The sequence below is a fragment of the Cervus elaphus genome, chromosome 13, assembly GCF_910594005.1.
Source record: "Cervus elaphus chromosome 13, mCerEla1.1, whole genome shotgun sequence".
NCBI lineage: Eukaryota > Metazoa > Chordata > Mammalia > Artiodactyla > Cervidae > Cervus > Cervus elaphus.
The window spans coordinates 36,053,844-36,076,541 of record NC_057827.1 but is presented as its reverse complement, the minus strand read 5'-3'; the positions used below and the strand labels follow the sequence as shown (position 1 = coordinate 36,076,541).

Below are 22,698 nucleotides of genomic sequence, written 5' to 3'. Positions count from 1 at the left end.
AAGAGTGGCTGTAAATGAAGCATTCAGCGCTGACAATATCCAAATTCTAGGCCTTTTCCTTTCTAGAGGTAGTTGGGAGGAGCGTCTCCCCACGCCCAGGGCCAAGCCTGTCCTCAGGGAGACACCAAAGCCTTACCACAGTAGCCCCAGTACACTGCCCACCTTGCCCTCTGTGGGTTGAGAATGGCATTGTTCTGCTTCCCATCCCCTTCCCTCCCAACTCCCCATCTTATCAGAAGCTAATGAAAGAGGCTGGGAAACCCAATCCTCTGGTAATTAAATTTACTTAACGGGTATTCAAGTGGAGTAATGAGAAGTTTAATGCAGTGATTAGATTTTTCTTTAATTAATTAAAATGAGAACCATGTGTCTTTCCTGCAAACCAACTTGACCCTCTGCTTGGGAGTAGCAGGCAGAGGGAGTGGAGGGTTTGGCTGGGTGGGTGGGAGTGCTGAGGGGTGGGGCAGCCTCCTGTCCAACTCTGATGCCCACTCAGGCCAGTCTCTGATTCAGCTCCCATTTCTGAGCCCCGTGAGTGCCAGACCTCGGTTAGACCTGAGTCACCCAGGGCCGGGAGATCTGGCAGTCCCAACGCCCAGCTAAAAACTGTTCAGGATGGAGGTTTCAGAGGAGGGTCAGCAAGACTGACTTAAAGCAAGGAGCACAAAGCAGGATTCCAGGCGCTGTGATAGGAGGAACTGTTTGGATGGCACATCTCATTGCCATGTGCCAGCCAACACCTTTGCCTGCTTGTTCAGCCAGACCCAGATTTACCTCCATTGGCACCAGATCATCTGGGCTAATAGAGTGGGAACAGTGGGGTGGCTAATAGAAAAACCTGAGCTAACCCACAAACCACTTTTCCTTGGCTTGGGAACACATTCAGGCCAGAAGGCTGACTGTCATTGCTGTGTTTCTGAAGGCCAGTTAGGGATGCTAGGAAGCACTTCCCACCTTGAGCCCCTTCAGTGGGAGGCAGGTGGTGGCTGGCCACAGTGAGAATGGGTTGCCTCCACTCCAGGGCTGCCTGGAGTGGAGCATAGGTCAGGCCTTGCCTGGGTAGAACGTGGGCAGAGTGGGGACTCAAGACAGCCCCCAGCACCCCAGGGGCAGGAGAAGTTGTTTTCAGAGCAGGGGGTAAGGCTGGGAGAAGTCCTGAGCCCTTCATGGTAGAGGGCAGAAAACTTCCTTCACTGTGCCCTGACCCCAGCCCCTCACTGAGCCCTGATCCTGGACAGACTGAACCCTAACCCCAGCCCCACACAGAGCCCTGATCCCGGAAGACCGAACTTTAACCCCAGCCCCACTGAGCCCTGATCCCAGACAGACTGAATTGTGGTCCCACACTGAGATCCCCCCAGTCCCACGTGGAGCCCAGCACTGTCATGAATATTCAATAGAGCAACAGGTGCTGGGGTGGGAGGGGTGAATGGTCCTGCTTCTTCATCCCCACTGCTAGCTCTGCTGCCTGTGGGCAGGACTCCCGTGCCAGACCCCACACTCTGCAACGGCCAAGATGAATCAGATGTAGTTCCTGCCCACGGGGCTGGTGGGGGAAGTGACAAGCCAACAGCGACAGCCGAGTGATCAGAGTCGAGGTGGGCCTCACTTAGAGCGTTCTTCTGGCAGCAGGTGGGCGGGGGCAGTGCTGTAGGTGGGCCAGTGGGGAGGCTAAGACGGGGTCCCTGTGGGCGATGAGGAGGATGGCACCCATGGGGGTCTTGGAGGTGCCTGGGGGTGGGTGATTCTCCCTCACTCCCAGAGCTGGCTGAGACTGCCCCAGGCCCTGCTCAGCTCCTGGTGAACCAAAGGGCTCACCTATGAGGCAGGTTGCTGGTGTGCTGGGCCCCAGGGTAATAATGTTACTTACAAGGAAAGCATATTTATTCATCTCATAGAAGAAGAAATGGAGCCATGCAGGGACTTGCCTAGTGGCACTCAGCCTGAAGTAGCCCAGTGGGGCATGACCCCAGGTTTCACCTGCCTCCAGGTCTTACCTGCCTCCCAGCCCGCCCACCACTGTTTCCATCGTTCCCAGGAGTGAACTTGCCCTGGGAGGGTGGAGCTCCTCTTCTTCCAGCTTCTCCACCCCCAACTGAGTGAATACGCCCTGGGCTCTGGTGGGGGCTGCGGGCCTTGGAGTAGGGGGTGTGAGGAGGCCCTTGGCTGGCTGGGGGACTAGCCCAGGAAGAAGCGTCTTCTGCTTCCTTCATCCCCCACCCTCCCCTCTCTGGGTCCCACCTCTCTGGGTTTCCACACCTCCCCACAGTCACCTCTGGCCCATTTCCCTCCTTCCATGGCTCAGCCCCTTCTGAATAACCAGGCCTAGAGAAACCACCCAACCTGTCACCTACCCCCCAACATCGGGAGATTGAGGGCCTTAGACGGGTAGAGACTGCTCAACATTGTGAGGCTCTGCCTCTCACATCTCTTTAAGAAAGCAGAGAGTCTGAAATCATATCGCCTGGAGTTTACACTTTAAACACAAGGCTAGTATTTGAGTACTTTGGCTGGGCTGGGGTGCCTTGAGGGCCATATGCCCACACCAGTTCTCATCACAAAGGCCGATGCCCCCAGGGAGCTGCCTCTGTCTCCTCCGGCACGGTGCCCCCACCAGACGTGTTCCACCACCTCCTGAGGTTCAAGGTGCTGCAAACCACCGTCTTGTTTAATTCTCTCAACGGTCCTGGAAGTTGCATGATTTTCTATAGGTGAGGGCACCGAGGTGGGGAACTAGGCCACTGTCCTGAGCTGACAGCGGAGGTGGATTTGCCTGACAGGTTCCGGTCCTGGGCAGTCCACGTGCTTGATTGCCCCCTCCTTGCTGTGGGCAGCTGCTCCCTCCGAGGGCCCCAGCAACTCACACCCCCACACATCCACGGCTGCTTCCCAACTTATCTTGTTTTCCAGCCAAAACCAGTGACTCTTCCCCAGAGTTCTCCTCACTTGCCCCCCTCCAGCCCTTGCTTAAGCTGTTCCAGCCCCCTGGAGTTCCCCTTCCCCACTCCATCTGCCCAGATCCCCCTTCATCTTCTGGGGCTGGGCCCAGATGCCACTTCACGGAGACCCACATCTGCTTTGTCCTGATCAGAAACCAGGCCCCTGCTCCTCTGAGCACCATCCCACTGTCCCCTTCTCTGGCTCCTGGCTTCCATGTGTCTGACTTCACAGCACGTGGAGGGCAGAGCAGTCTCCTGGCCCCTGGCTTCCCTGGCCCATGACCCCTAGGGCCCGGCACACAGTAGGTGTGCAGGAAGTAGCTTGGGTCCTCGCCTCAGGAGGGGCTGCACCTCCACAAACCGTGCCATTCCTCAGCAGCCCCGGGTCAGCTGGTCCCAGCCCACTGGGGAGACCAGCTGCTTCCTTCAGCCCTGGATGGTTGAGGTGGGGAGCTGGCTTGTCACCCCAGCAGACCTCCCTGTGTACGCTTACCCACCTAGGTTCTGGGGGCAGGAACAAGGCAACCCCCCATCTCACCCACCCACCAACTCGGGGCTCTTAGGCAAGTCTGGGAGCCTGGAAGGTATAGGTCCCGTGTGCTGAGTGCTGGCAGAAGGCTTCACGCATGCTCTGCCTGGCCCCACCACGCACTGGCTCTGTTGATTGCTGGCGGTGTGACTTTGAGCAAGTTGGGTAACCCCTCTGTGCCTCAGATTGCTCATACATTAAATAAGGTGATGACAGACCTTCCTAGGATTGCTGCGAGGATTGGAGGGGTCAGTACAGGGTAAAGCACACAGCACAACCCTGACACAGACACACACGTGCTCCCTGGATGCTGGCTGTCACTGTTGCAGGGTTGGGGGAGTGTTCAAGGAGAGTTTCCAGAAGGTGACGATACGTGAGGAACCACCTGAAAGATGAGGCATGGAAGGCAGGAAAGGACACTGCGGGCAGATGGAACCGTAGGGACAAAGGCTTAGTTTGGGGAATTGAAAGGGAGTGTGGGAGACCCCAGGCTGGCGGCACACAAGGGCGGTGTCCTGGACTTTAGCTGCCCCTAGGGAGTGTGGACTTTGACTTACAGCCACTGAGGGGCTATGGATGGGGTATTTTTTTTCTTTTCTCGTCTCAACCACAAAAGCAATATCTGCTCCTATAAAAACTGAAACAATATAGAACTGCGTCCTGTTAAGAAATTTCCTCCTTTGCCCTTAAATCTCCTTCTGCGGAGGTCCCACTGTTGTTGATCTGGTGTGCTTCCTTCTAGAACTTTTTCTGTGCCTTTATAAACATATTTATTGTGTGTTATCTTTAAAAAAAGAAAAGGCATGAATCACATTATGCACATTACTCTACGACTTCCATTTTTCATTTCCCAGTGTGCTGTGGGCATCTGTCAGTGTCACAGAATACAGATCCCCCGTGTTCTTTTTAATCGTTGCCTAATATTCCATTGTTTGGCTGCAACGAAATTTATGTAACTAGGCCTCGGTTGATGGATATTTAGGTTGCCTTCAATTTTTCACTCTTGTAAATAATGCTTCAGTGAACATCCTTGTATATATATCTTGGCTGACACGTGTAAGCCTTTCTGTAGGATAGGCTTCTAGGTGTGGAGTTGCCCTGGCTCAGGGTATGCTTATTAAATTTTAATAGGTACTGTCACATTGCTCTTCCAAAAGGTTGGGCTAGCTTTTGCTTCCACCCTTGATATCTGTGGGGAGCCATTTCCCCAGCTGCCCTCCGCACTGAACATTATCAAGCTTTTTAATTTTCACCAGTCCAGGAAAATATCTCACTGTGGTTTCAACACTCACTTTCCTTCTCCCCAACGAGACTGAGCAACTTTTCATGTGATTACTGGCCATTTGTATTTTCTTCTCTGTGAATTGACTATTCATATCCGCTGCCTATTTTTCTTTTCTTTTTGCCTTTTTCTTATGGGTATGAAGGAGCTTTTAGTATATTAGGGATTTAAAAACTTTTGTCTGTTATGTGTGTTGGAAATATTTCCCCTAGTCTGCCATTTATCTTTTTAACTTTGTTTATGGTATCTCTGGCCATAGAGACGCTTTAGATCTTTATTCAGGCAACTCTGTCAGGCTTCTCTTTAGGGCTTTATGTGAAACTCAGAAGTTTTGCATCCTGCTTGGTTAGGCTTCCTGGGAGGGTTTTAAGTGGAGCACGGGTGAGGTCAAATTTGTGACTGGGAAAGGTAATTCTGGTTGCCACTGTGTGGAGGGTGGGTGGAGGGGGTACTGCACGCTGGCTGGAGTCTGGGTGAGGGAGAACTGGGAGAAGATGCGATTGAGAAATATTCAGGCATTGGCCGACTGTGGTGAGGGAATGTGAGGGTGAGAGAGGGGAAGAAAGGACTCACGAGTGATGTCTGGGTATTTGGCTGGAGACCGTGTGGCTGATGCTGCCACCAGCCTGAGTTAAGGACAGGAGAGGGAGGGAAATGTGTGCATATGCACATAAGTGCTCACCTTGGCAGGGACACATGTGCACATGAGTACATACATGACTGGGATATGAGTGCACATGAATATACACATGTGTATACATGTGTACACGTGAGTACATACATGCCCGTGTACATGCTTGGAAGTTCTAGAGATGGGCATATCTGTGCTCTGGCTCCATGGCAGGGAGTAGGGGGGTGTGTCCGCTTTTCGTGGCATTTTCATTCTCTACCAAGGATTGTACAAGGCAACACACATACACACAGACACAGAGAAACACACACATACTCACATGTGCTCTGTAATCTCTACTGTCATATGAAGTACATTTTATAGGTCTCAGTGTAAATAACTCGCTCAAGGTCACGAGCTAGTGGCAGAAAGTGGATTTTTTGGACAACTTGGATCCGACCACCTACAGACAGAATTCCTGCCAGTGGCACTGAGGAGCCCTTCATTCATGTCTAACCTAGCCAACCCAGCTTCATCAGGGACTCTTAGGATGAGTGCTACAGCCTGATTGCCTGGGTTTGAAACTTAGCCCCATTCCAAATAAGGCAAGTTACTGCCCTTCTCTGGGCCTTGATTTCCCCATCCTGAAGATGCAGGCAGCGGGACTTTCTGGTGTCCAGTGGCTAAGACGCCATACTCCCAATGCAGGGGGGCTTAGGTTCAATCCCTGGTCAGGGAACTAGATCCCACATGCTACAACTAAAGATACCGCATGTCACAACAAAGATTGAAGACCCCACATGCTGCAACTAAGACTTGGTGCAGCCAGATAAATGAATGTTTTTTTAAATTACTAAAAGAAATGCAGACAGTGACAGTACCTGTCTCCTAGGGTGCTGGTGGGCATCGAATGTGTTAGCGAGTGGGAAGTACCTAGCAGAGCAAGGTCTGAGCTCTCGGGGAGGCTGACTGTGGTGACAGGGACGAGATGGGGATGTCCGTGCCCTTTACCCCCTCCCATCCCCCCATCCTCCCTCTGCCTGCCACCTCTCAGCTGTGTGCCAGCTCTCCCTCCATTCGCCACAGGAACATCTCTCAGTATTTGCCTTTGAAACTTTGTCCTCTGTTTTCAGCCCCCAAACCCTTAGCAGACAGTGAATTAAAGCCCAGTCAGTCAGCAAAAACCATTCAGGGGGAAACGATTCATGTTGTTCTCAGGGAATCCTCCCCCAAGCAGTTCTAGTCAGGCATTTTCCATGAGCCAGTGCATCCATCCCAACATTGCCTGGGCCTCTGGGTACCAGACCATAACGTCCAAGCCTAAAACACCTTCGTCCCTGAGTGGGGATGTTCGAGTGTACTTTTGAGCCAGGGGTCTGAGCTGACCCCACCTCAGCCAAATCTCTACTCTAACCACAAGCCGTTGCTGGAGCCTTGACCCCAGGATGAGTAATTCTAAGCATCATTGGTCAGGAAACTTGCCTGCAGGAAACAAAAGGAGAAAGCACAGCAAATTCTGGGCATGGTTCCTTACTGCTAGTATGTCTAAGCAAATCCTGTGGTCATCAGGGTGGGGGCAAGGTATGCAAACTGGGTTAAAACCTCGGGTCTGCACCCAATTTAAATTTTCTCCTAAGCCAAAAAGCTCACCGAAATCACCAAACTTATCATTATGGATTTCTCATCATCAAAATAAGCCCCCAAGTAAATAAATGCTTGTGGTAAAGAATGGAACAGTTATTGCCTGTTTCTTTGTAGGGTTTAGTTTTCAGTTATATTGTATCAGTCACACCCTTTTATTCTTAACCAAAAGGATGGCAAAACTCGCTTCAGTCTTTCCCAGAGACCAGCTACACCAAAAACTGCAGGCCCCCAACCCCAAAGCCTCCAAGAGAGGATTCTTCACGACTGCTCCTTTGGAAGCCCCCGTCCCCAGGTCCCCAGGTCCCCAGGTTCCACAGATCCTGCCTTTGCTCCAGGGGCTTCTTCACTTTAAACAACCCCACCCCTGCCTCTGACCCAAGTCCCCACCCCCAGCCCACCCCAGTACCTCTGTAGGGTGCCATGCATTGCTGCAGTTTTCATTTACCCTGGCGTCAGTTCAGAACTACAGGCCTTTGGATGCACACATTCAAGTATTGACACCAGCACCCAGCACTCATTCTCAAGAAGAGTCTTTTTAATGACCTCAAAGAAGCTGTATTGTTCCAATTTGGGGTGAGTGTGAGTAGCAGAGGCGGAGTATTTTACGGCAGCCAAATCTTACTTCTTGGAAGCGGCGAGAAGTCACAGGGACCCTATATAAACTAAGGGATTTCCCCCAGGTCCTCTACCGGCCTCCTGCTGTCCTCTTGAAGGGCTGCCTCCTCCCCCTGTTCCCTGTGTTGTCCCACAGGAGTCCACACCGTTTAAGGTGATAATTGCCGAAGTAGAGTTCCAGTAAGTTCAAAACATAAACCTACAATTAAACCTGCAGCGCATTGTTGTTTGTGGCTTCAAGGCCCTGGTTGAGATTTCCTGCCCTCTTCCCCACCCCAAATTGTCCATCCAGGACAAACCAGCTTGGAGTTCAGGGGCCTTTCTGGGAGCTTGTCCCAGGCCTGAGTCAGGGATAAAACTCAAGATGTACCAGCCTTTGTTCTAAAGTCAAGTTCAAGTCCTCAAATGTGGGCCAAGGCCCTCACTATCATAAAGATGCTCCCAGCTGCCTCAGCTCCCACTTCCCTTCTCCAGGTGGGGACTGTCCTGCTAGTGGAAGGGCCTGGAACTGCCCCCCTTTCCCTTGCAAATGCAGGGAACCCTTCAACTTGGGAACTGAAGTCATTCCATCTCTCACGGGAATCCTAGTTATTTTGGGGCTCCCAAATGGAGCTTAGTTCTGTCACCCAGAAAGTCATCCAAACATGTTCTTAAACCATATGCCCCCATGTGGCTGGTGGGGATGTAGGGAGGGTAGTGAAGTGCTGCACTAATAAGCTCTCTCTGAACTCTCAGTGATTTAATGCCATAGTCCCCAACCTTTTTGACACCAGGGACCACTTTCAAGGAAAACAATTTTTCTATCGGGGTGGGGGTGGGGGAAGGTTTGGGAATGATCCAAGCACATTACATTCACTGTGCACTCTCTTTCCGTTGTTATTACATCAGCTCCAACTCAGATCACCAGGCATTAGATCCTGGAGGTTGGGGACTCCTGATTAAATGTGACAAGGCTCCCTTCTTCTTTTACCATATGAATTCACACTACAGGACCGACATGGGAAGTGGAGAGGGTGGCAGAAGCTGGTCCATTTAGTCACACGGGGACCCAGGCTGAAGCTCCACCATGTGGTAGCTGCCCCCTGGAACTCACGGCCTTCTTTGGCCCCAGTGGCAAAGAAGGGGAAATGGTAGAGATGCACACAGGCTCCTAAATGCTTTGGGGCAGAGGTGACACATCATTTTTGTTCACAGCCCACTGGCTAGAACTTCTCATATGGCCTCAACTACCTGTAAAGGGGCTGAGGAAATGGGACATGTTGGGGGGAGGGCATGGAGGAAATATGCCAGACATTCAGTGAGCAGTGAGAAGCGAAGTCTGGACAAAGGGTTTTATGGGATGTTCTCAGAGCAAGGGTTTCTGAACTGCCGAGGCCATGACTTCCTGTTCATTCTCTCCAGCTGGGGAGGCCCTGAGTGTGTGGGAGGCAGTGGTGGGAAAAGCTTTGAGGAGGAGTCCCCGTAAAAGAATAAGCCCCCTGGCAGGCCTGGGCCCTTCACCACCAGGCTCCAGGTTTGACTCAACCTCACCCCGCTTGTCCCTATTGGTTGCTTGCAATACATAAAACGAATTTTTTTAGGAGGAGAAGTAGAATCGAGAGTGAGAATGAATTCAGCTTTGGAGGGGAAATATCCAGGAGGTAGCATCTAGAAGCCCGTGTCTTTGTTTGGGCTACGTAACAAAATACCGGAGAAACTGGGTGGCTTATAAACAACTGTAGTTGACGTCTTACAGTCTGCAGGCTGGAAGTCCAAGATCAAGGTGCTGGCAGATTCAGCATCTGGTGAGGGCTGGCTTCCTGGTTCATCGATGCCCCCTTCTCACTGCGTGTCCATATGGCACAAGGGATGAGAGAGCTCTCGGGGGTCTCTTCTGTAAGGGCGCTAATCCTGTTCATGAGGGCTTCACTCTCAGACCTAATCACCTCCCCAAAGCTGCACCTCCCGATACCATCACACTGGGGATTAGGGTTCAACTATGAATTTTGAAAGGGACACAGATATTCAGTCTATGGCACGCTGGACTGAAGTTGTCCTTCTTCCACATTTTCATTCCTTCAGCAAATGTGGCTGCCATGGGCCATGTAGTGTATTGATCACGACTCCAGCCGCCTGAGAGTGAAGCTCTGCTCAGTGCCTTGTTAGTTCTGGGTTAGTTACTTCTGTCTATCTCTGTTTTCTCCTCTTTAAAGTGGGGATAGCACCTGTCTCTCTTAGGGCTCTTGTGAAGATTAAATGAGTTAGTATCTGTCGAGCACTCAGAATAGTGCTGGGCGTACGATCAGGACTTTGTAAGTGCAACATCATCACCATTATCCACTACCAGGTACTGTTCTAGATATTGGGGGAGCAGCTCTCATGGTCCCTGCTCTCACATATGATGGGAGAAATGGAAAATAAACAGAAATAATTAAATCAAGATGTACTTTCAGATAGTGATGGTACTAAAACAAAAGTCAGGTACATTAAAAAAAAATCACTCATCTTCATGAGTCAGTAGGGAAATGCAAATCAAAATGACAATGAGAGTTAAAGCAATTCTACAAACGCCCTCAATAAACTTGGATTTGATAGCCACCTTCCCCCCCCCCAAAATGAAATACCATTGCTTATCTCTAACATTGACTTTTACAAAATTGACAATAGTAAGTGCTGGTGAGGGTACAGAGTAACTGAAACTCTCATATGTTGCCAGTGGGAATGAAAAATGGTACAGTTACTGTGGGAAAAAGTCTGGCTATTTTTTATAAAGTTAAAAATATGCTTACTGTATAACCCAGGAATCCTACTGCTAGGTATTTTCCCAAGAGAAATAGCAACTTATGTTCATGAAAAACTTGTATGTGAATATTTATAGTGGTTTTATTCATAATCACCCCAAATTGGAAAAAATCCAAATGTCCTTCAGCTGGTGAATGGATAAACAATTGAATACTACTCAGCAATAAAAAAAAAGAATGAAATTCTGATACAAGAAACAACACAGGTAAATCTCAAATGCATTATTTGATAAATGAACAAAGCCAGACTCAGAAGGTTACATATGGATGATTCCATTTGTATGAGATTCTGGAAAAGGCAAAACTACAGAGACAGAAAACAGATCAGTGGTTATGAGAGGCAGGGATAAGGGGAGTTGACTACAAAGGGGACAACTCATGGAGATTTTCAGATATGGACGGTTAATAGAATTGTTCTTTATCTTAATTGCAGTAGTGGTTACGTGCTGTCAAAGCTCAGAACTGTGCACTAAAAAGTGTAAAGTTTGTCCCAGTTTTATTTAGAAATAATCAATATACATCACTGTATACATTTAAGGTGTATGGTATGATGGTTTAATTTACATATATTGTGAAATGATTACCACCCAATAGCCATCATCTCATATAGATATATAGAAAGAAAAGAAAGAAGAAAAAAGGTTTTCTTCTTGTAATAAGACCCCTAAGGATCTACTTCCTTAATAACTTTCATGTATAACAGACTGTTAACCACAGTCATCATGTTGTGCTTGTCCCTGGCACATACTTATCTTGTGACTGGACGTTTGTACATTTTGACCTTGCTATGCCATGCTAAGGTGCTTTAGGCATGTCGGACTTTGTGCGACCCCATGAGCCCACCAGGCTCCCCTGTCCATGGGATTCTCCAGGCAAGAATACTGGAGTGGGTCGCCATTTCCTCTAGGGGATCTTCCCAACCCAGGGATCGAGCCAGAGTCTCCTAAGTCTCCTGGGAAGCCCTTTTGACCACCTTCCTGCAATTCCTTCTCCACCCACCCTCTGGCTCTGGTAACCATAAGTCTGATCTCTTTTTCTAAGAGTTTAGTTTTTTATTTTTATTTTTTTTACATTCTGCAATACAGTATTTGTCTTTGAGTTATTTCACTTAGCATAATGCCTTCAAGGTCCATCCATGTTGTCACAAATGGATTTCCTTATTTTTTATGACTGAATAATTTTATTACATAGATATATGTGTATATATCTCATATCTTCTTTATTCATTCATTCATTGATGGACACTTATGTTGTTTCCACATGTTGGCTGCTATAAATAATGCTGCAGTGAACACAGAAGTGCATCTATCTTTTTGAGATAGTGTTTTCATTTCCTTTGGCTATATACCCAGAAGTGGAATTGCTGAATCACATGGTAGTTCTATTTTTAATTTTTTGAGGACCCTCCGTAATGTTTTCCATAGTGACTGCACCAATTTCCATTCCCACTAACAGTGCACAAGGATTCCCTTTTCTCCACATCCTCACTAGAATTTGTTATCTAAAAAAGGGTAAATTTTACTGCAAGTAAATTATACCTCAATTAACCTGACTGGAAATAAAGCTTGCCGTGGGATTGTTGAGACAGGGAACACCGAATGACACGTCAGTCACTCAGGGTAGTGTGACTCGGGGAAGGAGGGGTTCCTGTGCAGGGTGGTCAGGGAAGGCTGTCTGAGGAGGTGCCTTGAGCTGAACCTGGCTGAGGAGGAGCCAGGCCTGTGTGGAGCTGGAGGGGGGTGTGCTGCAGGGCGGGCCTTGCAGCTGGAGCTGAGGGAGGGAGGAGACGGCAGGAGACAGGTCAGGGGCCTCGACTCTCCTCCGGGCATGATGGAATCCCCTGGGGAGCATAGACAGAGGGTGACTGAAACACTGGTGTGAGTCGGGTGGTCCAGGGAGGAGAAAGGAGGGGAAGGTGGGACATGGGATTATGTGTGAGGAGGAGTGGTGAAAATGAGGGGAGTGTGGGTCAGGAGCCTCCTACCGGAGGGAGAGGGCAGTCGGCCAGAGACCCAGCAGCTGGGGCAGGAGGATTGGTCTGGGCAGTGGGGGTCCTGGCAGAGGGTGTCGTGGGCAGTGGTGGGGCAGAGGCCAGCCATGCTGGGGTGAGGTGCTGGGGGTGAAGACATGTAGGTGAAGCTTCCAGGAGGCAGGGGACAGGCTTGGTGAGTAGCAGAGGGAACCTCAGAGAGAGAATGAGGTAGAACTGCCTGTGTATGTGTGTGTGTGTGTGGTGAACAAAACTTGTCAGAGGTGGGCCTGACCTATGGAAGATAGTGTGAGATGATGAGAAGCGAGGGCTTTGGACAGGGCCTTGAATGCCAGGCCTGGGGGGCTATTCAAGGCAGCCGGGAGATACCAGGGAGACTGGTGGCAGAAGGCCCCTCCCGGAAGTGGGAGGCAGCGCTGAGCCCCCTGGGGTAGAGGGTCGGGATCTGCTCGGGGGTGACGGGTGGGGGGTGTCCCATGCTGAGGTGGGCACCCCCCGGGTTGCAGAGGCCCAGTCTTTGTTAGCGCTCACCTCCCTGCTCCTCCCCACAGTGCATGCTGGGACCGAGACGGACGGGCTGCCGCTCCCCCTGCTGCTCCTCCGGCCCCCAGAGGCCTGTCTGTTTGCCTCCCGGCGCTGTCTGACCCAGGTAGGGGGAGATGGAGCTGGGCTCTCCCTTGTTATATCTCTGCACTGGGTGGGAGGACTCTAAGAATAGGGCCCCCCGGCCCTGGGTGCGTGAGCCCCTGTCAGAGCGATGGAGGGGCACACAGCGTGGGATTTGAAGCCCCCAGGCCCTCGCAGGGCCTCCTGGGGAGGAGTTCCCAGACCTCCAAGAGGCGGGCTACCTCAGCAGCAACCCCTGCTCACCAGGCCTCGTCCCCCAGACACGGAGAGGCCCCCGTGTGGCTCCCACACATCGCTGTCTGCAGTTGGTTAAGGATCCTTCGTGGTACACACCTGCCAAGTTCTTTTGGCGGTGGGAGCTTTTGCCTCTGAGGCTTCTCATCCATTGCTATCGCTGGCTTTTCCCTGCCGGAGCTGCCATCTTCACTCGCCTGGTGTGTGTGCTTCTGTGAGTGGGGGCTCTTACTCCAGAAGGTCCCCACTGTCTACAGGACACCCCCAGGGCAGAGGCGCTGTTTCTGGCACCAAGAACAGCCCTGTTCACTTTTAATCCCTCGGCGTTGGGCCCAAGAGAGGACATTTCTCGGTTCCTCCTGGGCGCTCCAGTGGAGGCTTTCTGCTTGGGGTCAAGGGCTGGGATGCGGTGGGAGCTAGGCTTGCCAGAAAAGATACAGGATGTCCAGCTCAATGTGAACTTCAGAAAGACAACAGCTCATTTTTCAGCATAAATATGTCCCAAATATTGCATGGGACCTGTGATTCTATTGATTCAATCTGGTGATGTTAATGGGAGCTGAAACCCCAGCCCCCCTCTTCCTCTGTTCAGTCCCCGCTTTGCTGGGCCCATGTTGGCACCCTTGGAGCAGCTGTGTCCAGGGCCTACAGAGGGGGCCCTGGAGCCAGGGGCAGTCAAGCCTGCTCAGGCCACGGTCAATAGGTCCTGCAAGCCGTCCCTGGGGCAGAGACCTGGGGTTCCCGCTAGAGGCTGCAGGGCTGGCTGTGAAGGGTGCTCTTGGGGTCCTTGTCTTCCCTCTTCTGGCTCTCTGACAGCAGAATTCAGGCTGAGGAGGTCACCTGGGTGGGGTCGGCTGGGCCTCTGTGCCTGTGAACCGAGCTGTGAGACAGGTGTGGAGCTGTGAGAGGAACCAGGAATAGAAAATTGTTTCCTGAGCTTGGAACCCAGAGTGCTGGGGTGTGGGGGTGGAGGTGGGTGGGGTAACAGGGATGTAGCAAGGCCAGATAATGAGGGCTTAGAATGTCCTATTTCTGCATCCTTCAGCACTAGGGAGACAAGGGATGTGTTTTCTCCTTAGGCGGAGTCATTTTTCCAACTATTAAGGTAGTATGTTCCCTATATCTACCTATTGATCTAACAATTTAGATAGATTATTTTTAAGGTTTTTTTTATGTGGACCATTTTTAAAGTCGTTATTGAATTTGTTACAGCATTCTTTCTGTTTTATGGCTGTGAGGCATGGGGATCTTAGCTCCCTGACCAGGGATCAAACCCACATCCCCTGAATTGGAAGGCAAAGTCTTAGCCACTGGACTGCCAGGGAAGTCCCCGTAGAAGTATCTAAAGCATGCAGTTCACACTCTTCCCAAAATCTCTTTCTTGCCAAGGCTAACCACTGCTAACTAGTTCCATATATCATATCCTTCCAGACTTGTTTCTATGTGCTTAGAAACATATTTTAAAAGGAAAAATTATCATACTAGTTATACTGTCCTGTCACTTGATTTCTCACTTAATATTATAGATCATTCTAGTGTTCTTCCCTTCCTTTTACGCCCATTGTATGGGTAGTCTTTAAGTTATGTTATCAATTATTAATCCTGTCAGGGGCCATTTAGGTTGTTTCTGGTGTTTGGTTATTTATAAACTTCACTCAGGGAACCTCCCAGTTCCTACATCTGTGTGCACTTGTGTTGGGGGTGTTTCTGGAAGTGGACTGCCTGGGTCAGAGGGCACGCACATTTCCAGGTTTGACCCACAGGCCAGGTCAACCTCCAGAAAGTCACACTGACTTGTCACATACAAGAGGCCTTGTCCCTTCACCCTTGCCAACCAGACATTATCACTCACTTAAATCCCTGCCAACCTGGTAGGTAAAACTGATTTATTTTACATTTCTTTGATCACTGATGAGATTGGGCATATTCGTGTGTGTTCTTTGGCCATTTCAATTTGTTTGCCTGTTTATCAAGTGCCTATTCATGTCACGCCCTCAGTTCATTCTTCTATTCATCTGTCCCTTTATTCAGTAAGCATTAATTGAGCATCTACCACATGTTGGATACTGTTTTGTTTAGGGACCTAACAGTGAACGAAATTGACAAAACAAAATCCCTGCTCCATGGAACTTAAGCTCTTGTGAAGGAGAGACAGCCAAGGAAAAACAGATAATCAAGTGAAATCTAGTATGTGTATGAGTGCTAAGTGCTAATGAGAAGAAAAGTGAGCAGGGTGGGGATGAGAAGTGTTGGGATACTTGGATATGGCAGTCAAGAAGGCCTCGCTGGGAGATGGCAGTAAAGACCTGTAGGAGGCGAGAGAATGAGTCACACAGATGTCTGGGTCTCTGAGTTAGGGGTAGGCCTGGCCTGTTCAGGGCTCGGGGAGAAGGCCAGTGTGGCTGGGACAGGGCGAGGGAGGGAGAGAATGGAGTGTGGGACCAGAGAGGGATCAAGAGCCAGACCTCGCAGGGCCTTGTGGGCACCCTAAGGCCTGGGCTTTTCCTCAGAATGAAGTGGGGAAAGCAGGGAGACGTGGAAGGTTCTGAATAATGGTATGACACAATCTGAATTTCATTTTAGCCAGATCACTCCAGCTACTGAAGGGCGCCAGAATGGAAGCAGGCATATGAGGCAGTAGATGGTTGTGATGACCCAGGGAAGAGATGGTGGGGTTTGGACTAGGGGGTCTTGATGGAAGTGGGGAGAAGTGACAAGATTCTGAGTACATGTTAATGGTAGAGCCAATAGGATTTGCTGGCAGATTGGATGAGGTGGTGTGTGTGTGTATGTGAGAGAGAGAGAGAGAGAGCCAAAGATTACTGTCTTAGTCATTTCAAGCTGCCATAACCAAATACCATAGGCTGGGTGGCTTAAACAACACACATTTATTTCTCACACTTCTTTAGACTGGGAAGCCCAAGATCAAGGTGCTGGCAGACGCAGTTTTTGGCGAGGGCCCTCTCCTTGGCTTGGAGATGACTACCATCTCACTGTGTGCTCATGTGACGTGTTTGTGTGCACACGGAGAGACTGAGCCCTGGTGTCTCTTCCTCTTCTTTAAGGTTACCAATCCCATCCTGAGGGCCCCACCTTCATGACCTCATCTAACCCACGTCACATCCCACCTCCAAACACCATCACACTGGGAGTTGGGGTTCCAATGTATGAATTTTGGGAGACACAAACATTCAATCCATCACAATGACTCCAAAGGTTTTGGCCCAAGTAGAGAGAAGGATGGGACGGCTGCCATCCGCAGAACAGAGGATTGAGAAGAGTGGGTTTGATGTAGGGGAGGAGAGGAGCTCGGCTATGGATGGGACTGGCTACATGATGTGTGGGAGCCAGAGCTAAATGAAATGTATGGCCTTTTGTTTAAAAAATAATATTAAGAATTTCAAAGTGCTGAGAGTAGAGCATTAAACTAAGCCTGGGACCTTGCCGAGTGTGGAGCTTGGTTCAACTGCCCAGGTGGGCCCCGGCTGTGGACAGGTCAAGTGTGAGATGCTAGTAGACAGCTAAGTAGAAATGGACATGAGGATGAAGTTCAGGGCCCAGGTCTGAACTGGAGATACAAATACATGGTCATCAGCATAAAGCTATGAAACTGGATAAGAGCATGAAGGGAGTGAGTATAGATGCAAAGGGCTTTCCTGGTACCTCAGCTGATAAAGAATCCACCTGCAATGCAGGAGACCCTGGTTTGATTCTTGGGTTGGGAAGATCCTCTGGAGAAGCGATAGACTACCCACTCCAGTATTCTTGGGCTTCCCTGGTGGCTCAGATAGTAAAGAATCCGTCTGCAATGTGGGAGACCAGCTTCAATCCCTCGGTTGGGAAGATCCCCTGGAGGGGGGCATGGAAACCCACTCCAGTATTCCTGCTTGGAGAATCCCCATGGCAGAGAAGCCTGGCAGTCTGCAGTCCATGGGGTCGCAAAGAGTAGGACACGACTGAGCGACTAAATAGCACATAGGTACAAAAGAGAAGGATCGGAGACCCAGTCCTGGAGCCTCCTTTGGCCTGAAGTGAGGGAGCTGAGGAGGCACTGAAAAGATGACTGAGAAGGTGCAATGAGTGAGGTGGAAGAGAGCCAGGTATACTATCCTGGAAGCCAAGGGCAAGACATGTTTCAAGCATGAGGTCGAGTACAATGCAGACTGAGCATTGATCATGCATTAGCTGTGGGGAGGTCACAGGCTTCCTTGTTTGGAGCGAGGGTGTGTGAAATGCATCTTATTGACCTGCAAGAGCAAACTGATTTATAAGAGGATGAGAGATTTAACCCTTTAACTGCCATATGTTGCAAAATTTTTTCACAGTTTTGTGGCTGTTTTTGGTCATTTCAATTTATGGAGCTTTTTTTTAACCCCTTAAAAGTTTGAAATGGTCCTGTGGTCAAGTCCATCACTATTTTCCTTTACAGTTTCTGGCATTACCCACTGAAACGTTTTGAAAATTTGTCTTGTGTTGTTTTCTAGTTCTTTATGATATTTAAGGGACTTCCCAGGTGGCGCTAGTGGTAAAGAACCCACCTGCCAATGCAGGAGATATAAGAGATGAGTGTTCCATCCCTGGCTTGGGAAGATCCCCTGGAGGAGGGTGTGGCAACCCACTGCAGTATTCTTGCCTGGAGGATCTCATGGACAGAGATCTCATGGTGGGCTATAGTCCACAGGGTTGCAAAGAGTCAGTCACGACTGAAGCGACTGAGCATGCAGCACGCATAATATTTAAAAATATTTAAATTTCTGGTTCGTTCAGAATGTTTCTATGGGTGTGGTTTGAGGAAAGCTATCTAAGCAGTTTTCCCCCAAATGACTAGCCAGTTGTTTGGACACTGTTTATTGAGTGAGCTGTTCTTTCTCCTTGTTCTGAAGCTCCTTTCCCATCATCTGACAAATGTCCCCACAATCTCATGTCTGTCCAGGCCTTGCTGTTTGATTTCATTGATCATGGCCTGGGGAAAGATGGTAGGGGGTTCAGAGAATAGACTTGGCCATTGATTAGGGGTAGAGTGTGAGGAGGTGAGAGGTGTGGAAGGAAGAGTGAAGGGAAGTTGGGGATGACGGGAGCTCTGAAGGGTGGAGGAGCTCCTGTGTGCTGTCACAGTCCTGCAAGGCTGGTATTCTATAAACCCATCTATAGATGAGGCGACTGAGGTTCAGAGAGGTTTCATCACGTGTCCAGTGGCATCAACTCTAAGGAGGTGGAGAAAGCCTGGGAGGCAGCTCTGATGCCTGAGTTCTGTCCACCCTGTGACAGGAGAGGTGAGACAGAGTGGGTTTCAGGAACGCTGGAAGGGCTCCAGGCACAAAATATCCATTCCCCGCCCCCCCCCACCCCCCCAGCATCCCCCGTCTGCCATTTGGCTGGGTCTTGAAGGTTTTCCCATTTCAAAGAGCAACCTGTTAAAACCAAAATACTCCTGGCAGGGAATCACATGTTAAGTTCTCAGCTAACGTCTTAATTATCAGCTAACACCTCTGCAGGGATTAACTGACAGTCAGCTGAGGACACTGAATGGGGGCCTGTTCCATGTGTATCTGGGTTGGGGAAGGCCAAGAGAGGGGAAGGGGGAAGGCAGAGGGGACAGGTACCTAGAAATTCACAGCTTTTTCCTGGAAGGGAGGGATCCTTGTGGAGAGGGGAAGGGATGGGGAGGAGCAAGGAAGCAAGCTCTGCTGGGCTTGGGAGGGGAAGGGATGGGCATGGCAGCTTCACCATGGAAGCTTTGCCATGGAAGCCTGGGGCTGGGGCTCCTAGAGGACCTGGTGTCTACTAGACACATGCTGTGTCCTGGACACAGAGGAGCTTGTCACCTGCTCACTCTTGGTCTTGAGCACGTCAAGAAATCAGCCACCATGAGCCACCTTGGACACCAGCTGCCAACAGTCACTCAGAGCTGGGATCTGTCTCAGACACCCAGATACCATGTCTGTCACCCAGGCCTGAGGAATGGGGGAGGTGAAAGGCTGATGCTGCTGGAACCTCCTCCGTATCTTTGAGTGTAAGTCTGCCCTGTGGGTCAGGGCTCCATGTATGAGGAGGTTCGGGGCTCAATGTGTAACTAGTGTCGGGGCTCCAGGTGTGACCAGGGTTGGTGCTCCTTGCGTGAGGAGGGTTGGGACTCCGTTTGTGTACAGGCTTCAGCATGTGATGACAGTCAGCTTGCAGTGTGACCAGGGTCACAGTTCAGTTTGTGATCAAGGTCAGGGCTCCAATTGTGAGGAGGCTCAGGGACCAGCTTGTAGTGAGGGTCTGTGCTCGGCGTGTGACCAGGAGTAGCCTCCTTGTGTGAGGAGGGTGGGGGATCCCTGCGTGACCAGGATCAGGACTCTGTGCATGAGGAAAGTCAAGGTTCAGTGTGTGGCCCGAGTCAGGGCTCCATTTGTGGCCAGCATCCAGTTTCTCCATTGAGGAATGTCGGGGTTCAGTGTGAGAGGAGGGTCGAAGCTCGGTGTGTGACCAGGGTTGGTGCCCCTTGTGTGAAGAGGGTGGAGGATCCCTGTGTGCGAGGGGGGTCGAGGCTCGGCATGTGAGCAGGCTTCGGGCTCAGAGTGTGAGGAGAGTTGTGGGACCAGGGCCTGGGCTTCGTGTGGCAGGACGGTGGGGGTTCCTTGTGTGAACAGCATTGGTGCCCAGTGTGTGACCAGGCTCAAGGTCACTGTGTGAACAGCGTTAGGAGGACCGTCTCTCCCTCTTGACTGCACTCAGAACAGCGGGGCGGTGATCTGCATCTTTGGGGGATATCTGTATCTACGTGTAACCAGCTGTCTCACCCGTTCATCACTCTGTTGAACTCTGACTTGGCCTTCCTGGGACTCCGGGGCTGAGAGTAGCTCCTCCCTCATCCTGCTGGTTCCTCCCTGTCTTGTCCCTTCTCTCCCCTCCCCTCCTCTCCTCTGCCAGCCCTGGCCTCGCACCCTGGTGCTGGCAGACAGACCCTGAGACACCCAGAAACCCTTGCATCTCGAGGATGACCCAGGTCCTGGGCAACCTGTGGTTGGGTCCCCCCCCGGCTCTTCCCTCCTTCTCACCTGCACACCCTCCCTAAGGTGCTCCAGGGCTCGGCTGGGGAGGGAGCCTCACTGGAGGGGGCAGGCAGAGATGAAGTTAGACTTCACCGAGCTTGGTGCCCAAGAACAGGCCTGAGAGAGCCTCCAGAACAGTGAGCTATGGGAGCGAAGGCTGGCGGTCTCGGGAGGTGCCGGGGGTGGGGCCTGTCAGCGAGTTAAGGGGTGGCTGGGAGGTATGAGGGGTCAGAGGGAGGAGGCCTTCATGGCCACCTGAAGCCTTCTTCAGCAGTTCAAACCTCCTGTAGCCTGGCTTGGAAAATAGACCCAGTTGTTCATTCAGCAAATGGGCACCTAGTCGTCTAGACTAGGCACATCTGTGAAGCGAACAAGACGTAGTTTCCTGCCCTCTGGGAGCTGACAATTTACAGGGAGGCTGTGACTGAAGGAGGAGTAAACGGCCTCACCCCGGCCCCTCCTCTTGTCCACCCAGTGGACCCCAGGGTGTCTCCACAAACACAGGGGCTCATGGGGCTAGTGCCAGGAATCTGCTGCCCTTGAGGGACCTGAAGGGGAAGCTGAGAGGGCTCCTTTCTGCTGCTGGACAGTTCTGGAAGGGAGGATGGCCAAAACGAGGAGAAGGTGAGCGCGAGAGAAAGGTGAGAAAGCCTTCTGAAGAAAGGAGCCCCCACGCTCTGTGACCACCCCTCTCCCCGGGACTGAGAAAGGAGATGGACCTCCCAGGCACTGTGGCCAACAGTCCCGTTTTGCACAGGACTGTCCAGTTTAGCACTTCTCAGTCCGGGGATCGTTGGTCATCCTACACCAGAAGGCCATTCGACAAGAGGCTCAGCTTCTGCCCCTGGAAACCTACAGTGTCCAGGCCTCTGAGGGCTGGATGACTAGGTCACAGTGCTGGCCATGCCTAGGACTTGTAGGAAGTAACTGTGGGCTCCTGGGGTGGGGGCGCTGACAGAGGAGCAGGGGCAGGGGGCTCACCGCAATGGCCAGATCCGGGGGGTAGACTTGAATCTGAGGCCTGGGGAGTCTGGGGGCCTCGAGGCAGGATGCAGTGGCAGAGCTGCCCATGCTTTTGTGTCCACCTTCCTCTGTCCACCAGAGTCTGATTACCAGTGGCCCTGGTGGTCCTGTACCAGCTTGGGAGGCCTGACTTCGAAGTTCTGTCTCCGGCTTGCTGTGTGACCCTAGTTCAGTTGACCCTGAACCTGGGCCTCAGTGGTCCTTGCCTGAGTGACTGGACCAGGGCCCTCTGAGGGAGGTTGTGTGAAACATGAAATGTGGCCTGCGTTCACACGCTGCCGTGGTCACTGTTGTGGCTGGAGTGCCTGCCCCTGGGATGCCAGCTCTGGGGACCACTGAGGGGCTGGCCTCAGGTAGGGCTGACTCCCCATTCTTGCAGAGGAGACAGATGTATAAACTAGAAGTTGAAAACTGGAGGCCCCAGCCAGGGATGTGGCTGATGGATATGTTTTGTTCCATTTTAAACCATTTGTTTTTTTCTCATTGAGATATAATTTGCGTACCATAAAACTGACCATTTTAAAGTGTACAATTCAGTCTTTTTTAGTATAGTCACAAGATTATGCAACCATCATCACTGTCTAATTCCGGAGCATCTTCCTCACCCCAAAAGGAAACCCTGTACCCATTAGCAGTTACTCCTCCTGTCTCCACCCCACAGGCCCTGGCAACCACTAAGCTTCTGTCTGTCTCTATGGATTTGCCTATTCTGGACATTTCATATAAATAGAATCATACAAGAGATGGCTTTCTGTGACTAGCTTCTTGCCCATAACAATGTTTTCAGTTGATCCATGTTGTAGCCTGTGTCAGTATTTTAATCCTTTTTATGGCCCAATAATATTCCATCTACAGATATTCCATATTTTGTTTGTTCATTCGCTCATGGACATTTAGATATTTCCACTTTGGGGCAATTAGGAATACTGGCACTGTGGACATTTGTGTCACAGACTTTGTGGGAACATGTTTTCCATTCTCTTGGGTTTCTCGCAGGAGTGGAATCACTGGGCCATAAAGTGACTTGGTGTTGATGCCTTAGTCAGGCCACATGCTCTCCCCTTCTCAAATCTTAACCCAGCCCCTGACTGCATCACTTACACCCCTTTACTCACTGTCATTTCCTTTCTGGTCCCTGTAGGCATCTAAGCGTCCAGGCCTTGACTACAGAACAGTGATGGAGAGACACAGGGGGCTGTAGGAACCAGGGAAGCCTCCTTACTTGGGGAGGAGTCTGGAGGACTTCCTGGAGGAGAAGCCACCTGAGTTTAATTTAAGCTGAGTGGACTTTTTTTTTTTTTTTTTAGGGAAAAGGAGTGGGGAAGAATGCTCCCTGTGGGAAGCAAAAGGATGGAGTTTTGATACCCTCTCCCCTTTCTCCACTCTGT

At 50.8% G+C, this 22,698-nt stretch overlaps 1 protein-coding gene across 2 annotated transcripts in view; it reads left to right on the top strand.

Moving 5' to 3' along the window:
• Positions 1-22,698, top strand: part of LINGO1 (leucine rich repeat and Ig domain containing 1) — a 212,161-nt gene that overhangs the window by 130,063 nt on the left and 59,400 nt on the right. The window contains exon 4 of one of the 2 annotated variants that reach the window (XM_043922158.1): positions 12,941-13,038. The exons of the other annotated variant lie outside the window; for it this stretch is intronic. The gene's annotated coding sequence lies outside the window, so the exon portion shown is untranslated. The remainder of the gene's footprint in view (positions 1-12,940; positions 13,039-22,698) is intronic. 2 annotated transcript variants of the gene reach the window in all.